General features: G+C 36.5%; 1 long non-coding RNA gene across 2 annotated transcripts; it reads right to left on the reverse strand.

Moving 5' to 3' along the window:
• Positions 1 to 1745: 1745 nt before the first annotated feature.
• Positions 1746 to 4377, reverse strand: LOC127743765 (uncharacterized). Of its 2 annotated transcripts, none has more exons than XR_008005132.1 (5): positions 3992 to 4377; positions 3348 to 3461; positions 2628 to 2711; positions 2171 to 2351; positions 1746 to 2042 (listed from the first exon to the last, which is right to left on the reverse strand). It is a non-coding gene; the product is annotated as an uncharacterized LOC127743765 (long non-coding RNA). The 2 variants fall into 2 exon arrangements; XR_008005131.1 differs by having other exon boundaries at positions 1751 to 2042; positions 2203 to 2351.
• Between the last annotated feature and the right edge of the window lie 2113 nt (positions 4378 to 6490).

Raw genomic sequence — 6490 nt, forward strand, 5'->3', positions numbered from 1 at the left:
CCAGTGATTGTGTATAGCATCCTGGAAACAACTGGCGATAACCGACTCAAAGGCTTTGTTCTCCTCCCAAGTCCAGACCTGAGGTTGTTGATGACCACCCACTGCGGCAATCATCTCTAACGGTGGTTGATAACCCCAAGTGTCATTGAAAAACTGCTCTGTCATCTTGCTTATATCCGTCTGCGACTTGGATTGATGCTGAGACTGAAGCGGAGATTCTAGCTGAGGCAGAGGCAGAGGCAGAGGCAGAGACTGGGAGGTAGGCTGAGGTGGAGATTCTAGCTGAGGCAGAGGCAGAGGCTGAGGCGGAGATTCTAGCCCACGTGGTTGATTAACACCGACTTCAATAGCACATTGCTCTTCAAAGTTCGTTGTATGCGGCTGGAGCTGAGGCTGAGAATGCTTGGTAGCTTCCGTCTCCTCCCAGTTCTCTTTCGTATCCATCATGAAAAAAGCTTCCAGTTCCTCTTTCATCTTTTCTGGGTTATACTCCATATCCATGTTTGAAAGAGTGTTATCCCAAGAATGCAGCTGTTGATTGTCGTCCAAGCCCGAGGCAAACAGATCTTCCATCATCTTCATCTCCTTGGTATCCATCATTAAAAGAGCATTTAGCTCCTCTTCAATTATTGCTGCGTCATCTATTTCCTCTGCAATCATTCCTGCGTTCTGTAAGTCTTTCCTTCTTCTTCTTAGTTTCTTTGTTCTTCTTCTTGGTTCTTCTTCTTCTTGGTTTCTTGGAGAGTTTCTTTCGTTTGTTTTAATCCTTTAATAACACATTTATAGAATCCTCATTTTAGATTAGAGTTGTTTAGATTAAATTAAATTAAGGGAACTTCCACAAGGACTACATTTAATATAAGCTTCACTTCTTAAATTAAAGTGGTTTAGATTACATTAAATTGTGGATAAAATCCAGAAAAATTTCATCTTCAAAATTTTATTTTAGAATCTTTTAATTTTTGTATAATGTAAATTTGGAAACTTTTAACTAAATAAGGAAAGTATTCTAGTAGGATGTGGAGCTTCTTTCCTGGCTTGATGAAGTGAAGTTAATAGCCGCAACTCTTCAAACCCAAAAGAGATGAAAGCCAATGAAGAAGCGTATGAATTGAAAGCAAAGAAGGCTTACAGTCAGAGGCAGGGACTTAGGTTGAGGCCAGAAATGGCTTGATGAAGTGTTCCATTCTTGAGCTAAGAATTTAAAGAATGATGATAATGTGGGATTTGTTGTCTTTAGTAGTTATTTTTTAGTTCTTGATTTAATTATGAAACAAACTCTTCCTCGACTGCCTGCCTTTTAATCAAAAATTGATTTAAATTTGTTTTGTAAAAGATATATTTCTTAATGTAAAACGAAAATTTAAGATCAAGATTTTATTAGAAAAATTACATTATTAACTAATTTTGTTAAGTTTGAATAAGTAAATAAAGTGAGAAAATAAATAAATCTTAAAATAATTTAATTTTTATGCCCATGTTTTTATATTCAATCTGGATTTGTTACTAAAAAAAATCACTCATTCAGTAAATCTTGGAAAGTATAGCTAAAAATGAAAAAAAAAGCTTTTGTCAAAGGCTACGTTTTCTTGTTTTGGAGACGCTTTAGTGAAAAATGCCTATTCAGACATTGCCAATATTCTCAGAGGCTATGCTTCTTAAATTCATATATATAATTCTGTATTTTTAATTAAATTAATCAAATATTATATAATAAAAATAAATGTATAATACAGAAGGCGGGTTACAAACAAGCTCTTCTGGCTAACTCTCCTCCCCCCTCCCCCCCTCCTCCTACTGTGTTTGGACTAGAACTTTACAAAAGACAATTTAACAGAGGTTTTGCGAGCAAATAGCCATTTGATCAGTTGAGGGACGAGTCCATGGCTGAGACAAATCCTCCAATCCGGTAACAAGGTCAGGAGTCGTGCGAATTGGTTTTGGTGCAATGATTGCAGTGCCTTGACTTCCAGGCACAAATGTATTTCTTCTAGTCTTCAGTCTTCTCAATCAGTGACCAATCAGCATCGAGGAAGGCATTTCTGAAAAAATAATACATAACAAGTTCATAAAAGTTCAAATATCAAATTTATGACTAAAGAAGAAAAATAATAATCACTCATGCATGAAAAAGATAACAAAACTTAACAATTAACAATGTTTATATTACATTGATACATGAGATAGAGTTTCACATCTAACCAATTCAGACAATTCTGAAGCAAGAAGATAATCTCATATTAGTAAATTTTTTTTTGAAAAATTGAAGCTGTTAATCCTTGTGTAAGCATGCACATGCTTTGTAGGAATTTATCAAAAACAACCACGCGCCTTCTTATGATGAGAAACACCTGTAAGTGGTAAAAAGAAAACAATATCAGGTTTAGCATGAGTCAGATCATCAAGGAAATTGAGCTTCTTCTTATCTTGATAATTAATATAATCTGCTTTTGTTATGTTATGCTTAGCCAATTGGCTCATCATCCTCAAAACAATTATCCTATTGAAGCAGTCATCACTCATCAGCATATATAACAAGAAATAATATCAAACAATAAAAAATAACTCAACTAATTGAGAAGTCATAGAGTGCAAAAAAACAAAGTCAAAGTGCATCCAAATCCAACCTTTTTTTTTATCAAGGATCATTTCAAGATATGATTTGGTGATCAAAGGTCCATTGATACCAAGCCTCATTGCTTCAGTTCAGTCTGCAGAAAATTATTTTTTCCCCACTTTTGGATAAGTAACTCAGCATATTATTAATAAAAAAATGCATAATTGGAGTAGGCAGCAAGGATATACATAAAAATCCCAAGCCAAACAAGGTTTTTAATATAAAGTGAAGGTAAGAAAGGATACAACAATGAAAATGAGAATAACACAAGATCATAACTGACAGTTGAAATGCCAACGAGCTAGTTAGTATCACAATTGACACTAGGCCCAAGTTGTAAGACTAATTGTTTCCACAGAAGTGGCACACATCCGAGTGAATGCAGCTGACAGGATAATTTTACAAGTGATGGGGTGAAAACTTCAACAAAATACTTAGGAGAAAACAATAAGACTTTATGATCACTGATAAACCTGAACCGAACTTGCTCTTCAAAATCTCCTGAAAAAGTAGCACATACAAGATAAAATCCCAAGGACCATTTATCAAACAGTGGAATAGAACACATTCGAATTTCAGGGGAAATTACATGAGAAAGCTGCCAGGAAATTGAATAAGTAAACAGCTCTGCTATGCATTGCTTAATCACGTCTCTGATAAAACTTGTGTTCAAGATCAATCATTGAGTTAAAATTGTACTGTCATAATAGAAAGACATATACTTAAGTACCTGGTGATCAATATGAGCCCCTAAAGGACAAATTCGATAGGAAGATGCCACAATTCCAACTTCCTCTTTGGTAACCCCTGCCATGTTAGAAACTCTCTGTCTCACTTCAGCTACCTGCAGGTTGCACAAGAATGAATCACGACATTTGAAAGAGTATTGAATCGGACTGGGTGTTTAATCAAAAAGGCACTTTTCACTTTTCATTATATATTCTCATTATATATATGTTTTTCCTCAATTATTCCACCTCCACTGAAATATACAATTCCTTACGAGTTTGACCATCTAAACCAGGGCATTCAGTTATTTATACCACAAAAATCTCAAATCCAGCACTTAATTATATATAAAATGCAGTTAAATATACCTTCTCTAACAATCAGAACCTAGAACCCTAACAATCAGAAACATACCTTCTCTAACAATCAGAACCTAGAACCCTAACAATCAGAAACATACCTTCTCTAACAATCAGAACCTAGAACCCTAACAATCAGAAACATACCTTCTCTAACAATCAGAACCTAGAACCCCAACAACCAGAAACAATACACATTCAGAAGCTAAACCCCCAAACTTAAAAACCCTATAATCTCAGAACCTCCCGAATTCACAGAACCAAATTTAGGAAAAACGAAACATACCATCTCTGTCTCGTTTGGCCATTGTTGTTCATCATCATAGCCACACGCACCTTCTTCGACACTGAAACGAGAGAAGAAGTGAGGTAATGAGCAAGAAAGAGAAGATAGAGAGTGAATCAGAGAATGATTATCTAGTGAGTGCACGATGGTGAGCGATGAGGCGACGATGTGAGCTACGATGATGAGCCAAGGAGGCTTGCGACGATTGGGAGCAGCGACGGTGAGCGCGCGAGACGACGATTGTGAGCTGCGACGGTGAGCTCACGAGACGGAGATGGTGAGTGGCGGCGACGGCGAGAGACGAAGGAAGGTGAAGAAGAAAACCTCTGTGAATTCGAATGGCGGGTAAGTTCAGTAACTTGAAAACTTGCCTTGAAAAATTTTCATTAAGCCTGAAAAATTTTTCATTAAGCGTATACTAAGCATAGGAAACACTTTTGAAAAACGTTTTTCTATTAGGATTTTTTTTAAATAAAATAAAAAAATTATTATTCTAAATTTAGTTTGAGAAATGTCATTTTTTTTAAGAGTGAGTTCGCTTGGGCCCAGTGAACTCCGTCCAATTTATTCCTATATATTCTTATGTATTTTGGAGACAATGATAATATTTGTCATTCTTAACTTTTCAATTTTTTTTTCTCATCTAATATGATATTTTTGAAAAAGCATTTTGAAGAGGTTAGGCAAAATCTATATAAATTATAGAGTTTGCTAGTGGATGTGGCAAATTTGTCTAAAATACAAAAAAATAGTATTTAAGAAATTAAAGTTAAAAAATTAGGTATAGATAACTAATTATTTTTTTATTTTATTTTTGAAAAAATTTCTCTCTTTTTATAAGTAATCTTTTTAATATTCAAAATATATCACATTCATCAAAATATATATAAGATAGTTATGTTAGTTATCTTATCTCATTATCAAATACTTCACTTATCAAAGCCGGATAAGCCAGATAAGATAAGATAACTATCATAAGCTATATAAAGGAGAGCTAGAGTCCCTTAGTTACAAATTCATTCTTCATACTTTATACCTTTCAGACTGCGGAGTATCTTTTCAAATTCCACCACTCCGGCCAGTCCAAGAAGACGATCCGACAATCGTTGCAAGTCCCTGATCCTACAACCACTAACAACAATGGTTCTCGAGATCAGCATTGAACCCAGCATGATCACCGAAGTCGAGACTTACGACCTCACTTCCCGCCATTATCCTTACACCGTTTATGCCGACAACCAACGCATCCTCTGCATCAACACCACCTCTTCCGAAACGCTCTACAAGTGGCTCACCAACCTCCTCAAGTCCACTCCCAAAAACACCCCGGTCATCGTGGGTGTAACCGCCGAGCACCAATTTACCTAGTACACCAAGTGCGGCATCAAGGACCACGGCTACGACTTCATCTCCCTCTGCGTTGGCTCTCACTGCCTCCTCTACCCTCTTCTCCAATAAGCCGACTCTTACAAAGCGAAGCAAAACCCTAGGCCCCTCTGCGACTTCTTCGCCAACCCTAGGGTTATCGCGGTGGGAATGGAGATTGAAAAGGTGAAGGCAAAGCTGGAAAAGCACCACGGGATCGAGCTGAAGAAGGCGTTGGACCTTAGGACGATGGCAGTGGAAGGGATGAAGGAGGTAGGGAAGAAGGTAGATCTGTGGCGGTACAATCTTGACAAGTTGGCGGAGACAGTGCTGAGGAAGCACTTTGACGTGGTGAGGCCGGAAGAGAAGCTGGACTGGTACGATGAAGAAAGTTCGTGCTGTTATTACAATGTGTATACGGATGAGAAGACAATGTTCATCACAATTGATACTTATCTTTGCTACCTCATTGGTTTCGAGCTGCATGGTATGATCCATGGACATGAAGCGGGTAAGAGCCAAGATTCTAGTAAGTCCAAGAAAAAAGTTAACAAGAAGAAGAACCAGTGCAGTTCCACTACCACCGCCACCGCCGCCACCCTCAATGTCTTCGGATGAGGGCTATGATGATGATGAGGATGAAGATGACACTGAAGACTATAGCTGATAGTTTTAGTATGGTTGAACAATATACTAGGAATTACAGTTGATGATCAATACACTTTGTTTATGTTTTGAATTATATTGACTTGCTTGTTTATAATACTTTTCTTTTAGTTTGATAATACGATGAATTTGTTTATGTTTTGAAATATTATAAATATTCAAATATAAATTAGATAAAAATTTGTATTAAATTTATATTTATTTTGTATGAAAACAAGTTTATTTTGTAATTAGAAAAAGTAAAAAAAAATTATATTTTACCTTACAGACGGATTTACAGATGGATTTTCTGTCTGTAATCATGATTTTCCAAAGTTTAAATTACAGACGGAAAATCCGTCGAAAAATCCGTCTGTAATTACAAACGGAAAATTCGTCTGAAAATCCGCCTGTAATTACAGACGAAAAATCCGTCTGTAAGTTTGTCGCCTTCAAGAAATGGAGGGAGAATTTACAGAGGGAAAATCC

The sequence above is a fragment of the Arachis duranensis genome, unplaced genomic scaffold (assembly GCF_000817695.3).
Source record: "Arachis duranensis cultivar V14167 unplaced genomic scaffold, aradu.V14167.gnm2.J7QH unplaced_Scaffold_110688, whole genome shotgun sequence".
NCBI classification, from domain to species: Eukaryota; Viridiplantae; Streptophyta; class Magnoliopsida; order Fabales; family Fabaceae; genus Arachis; species Arachis duranensis.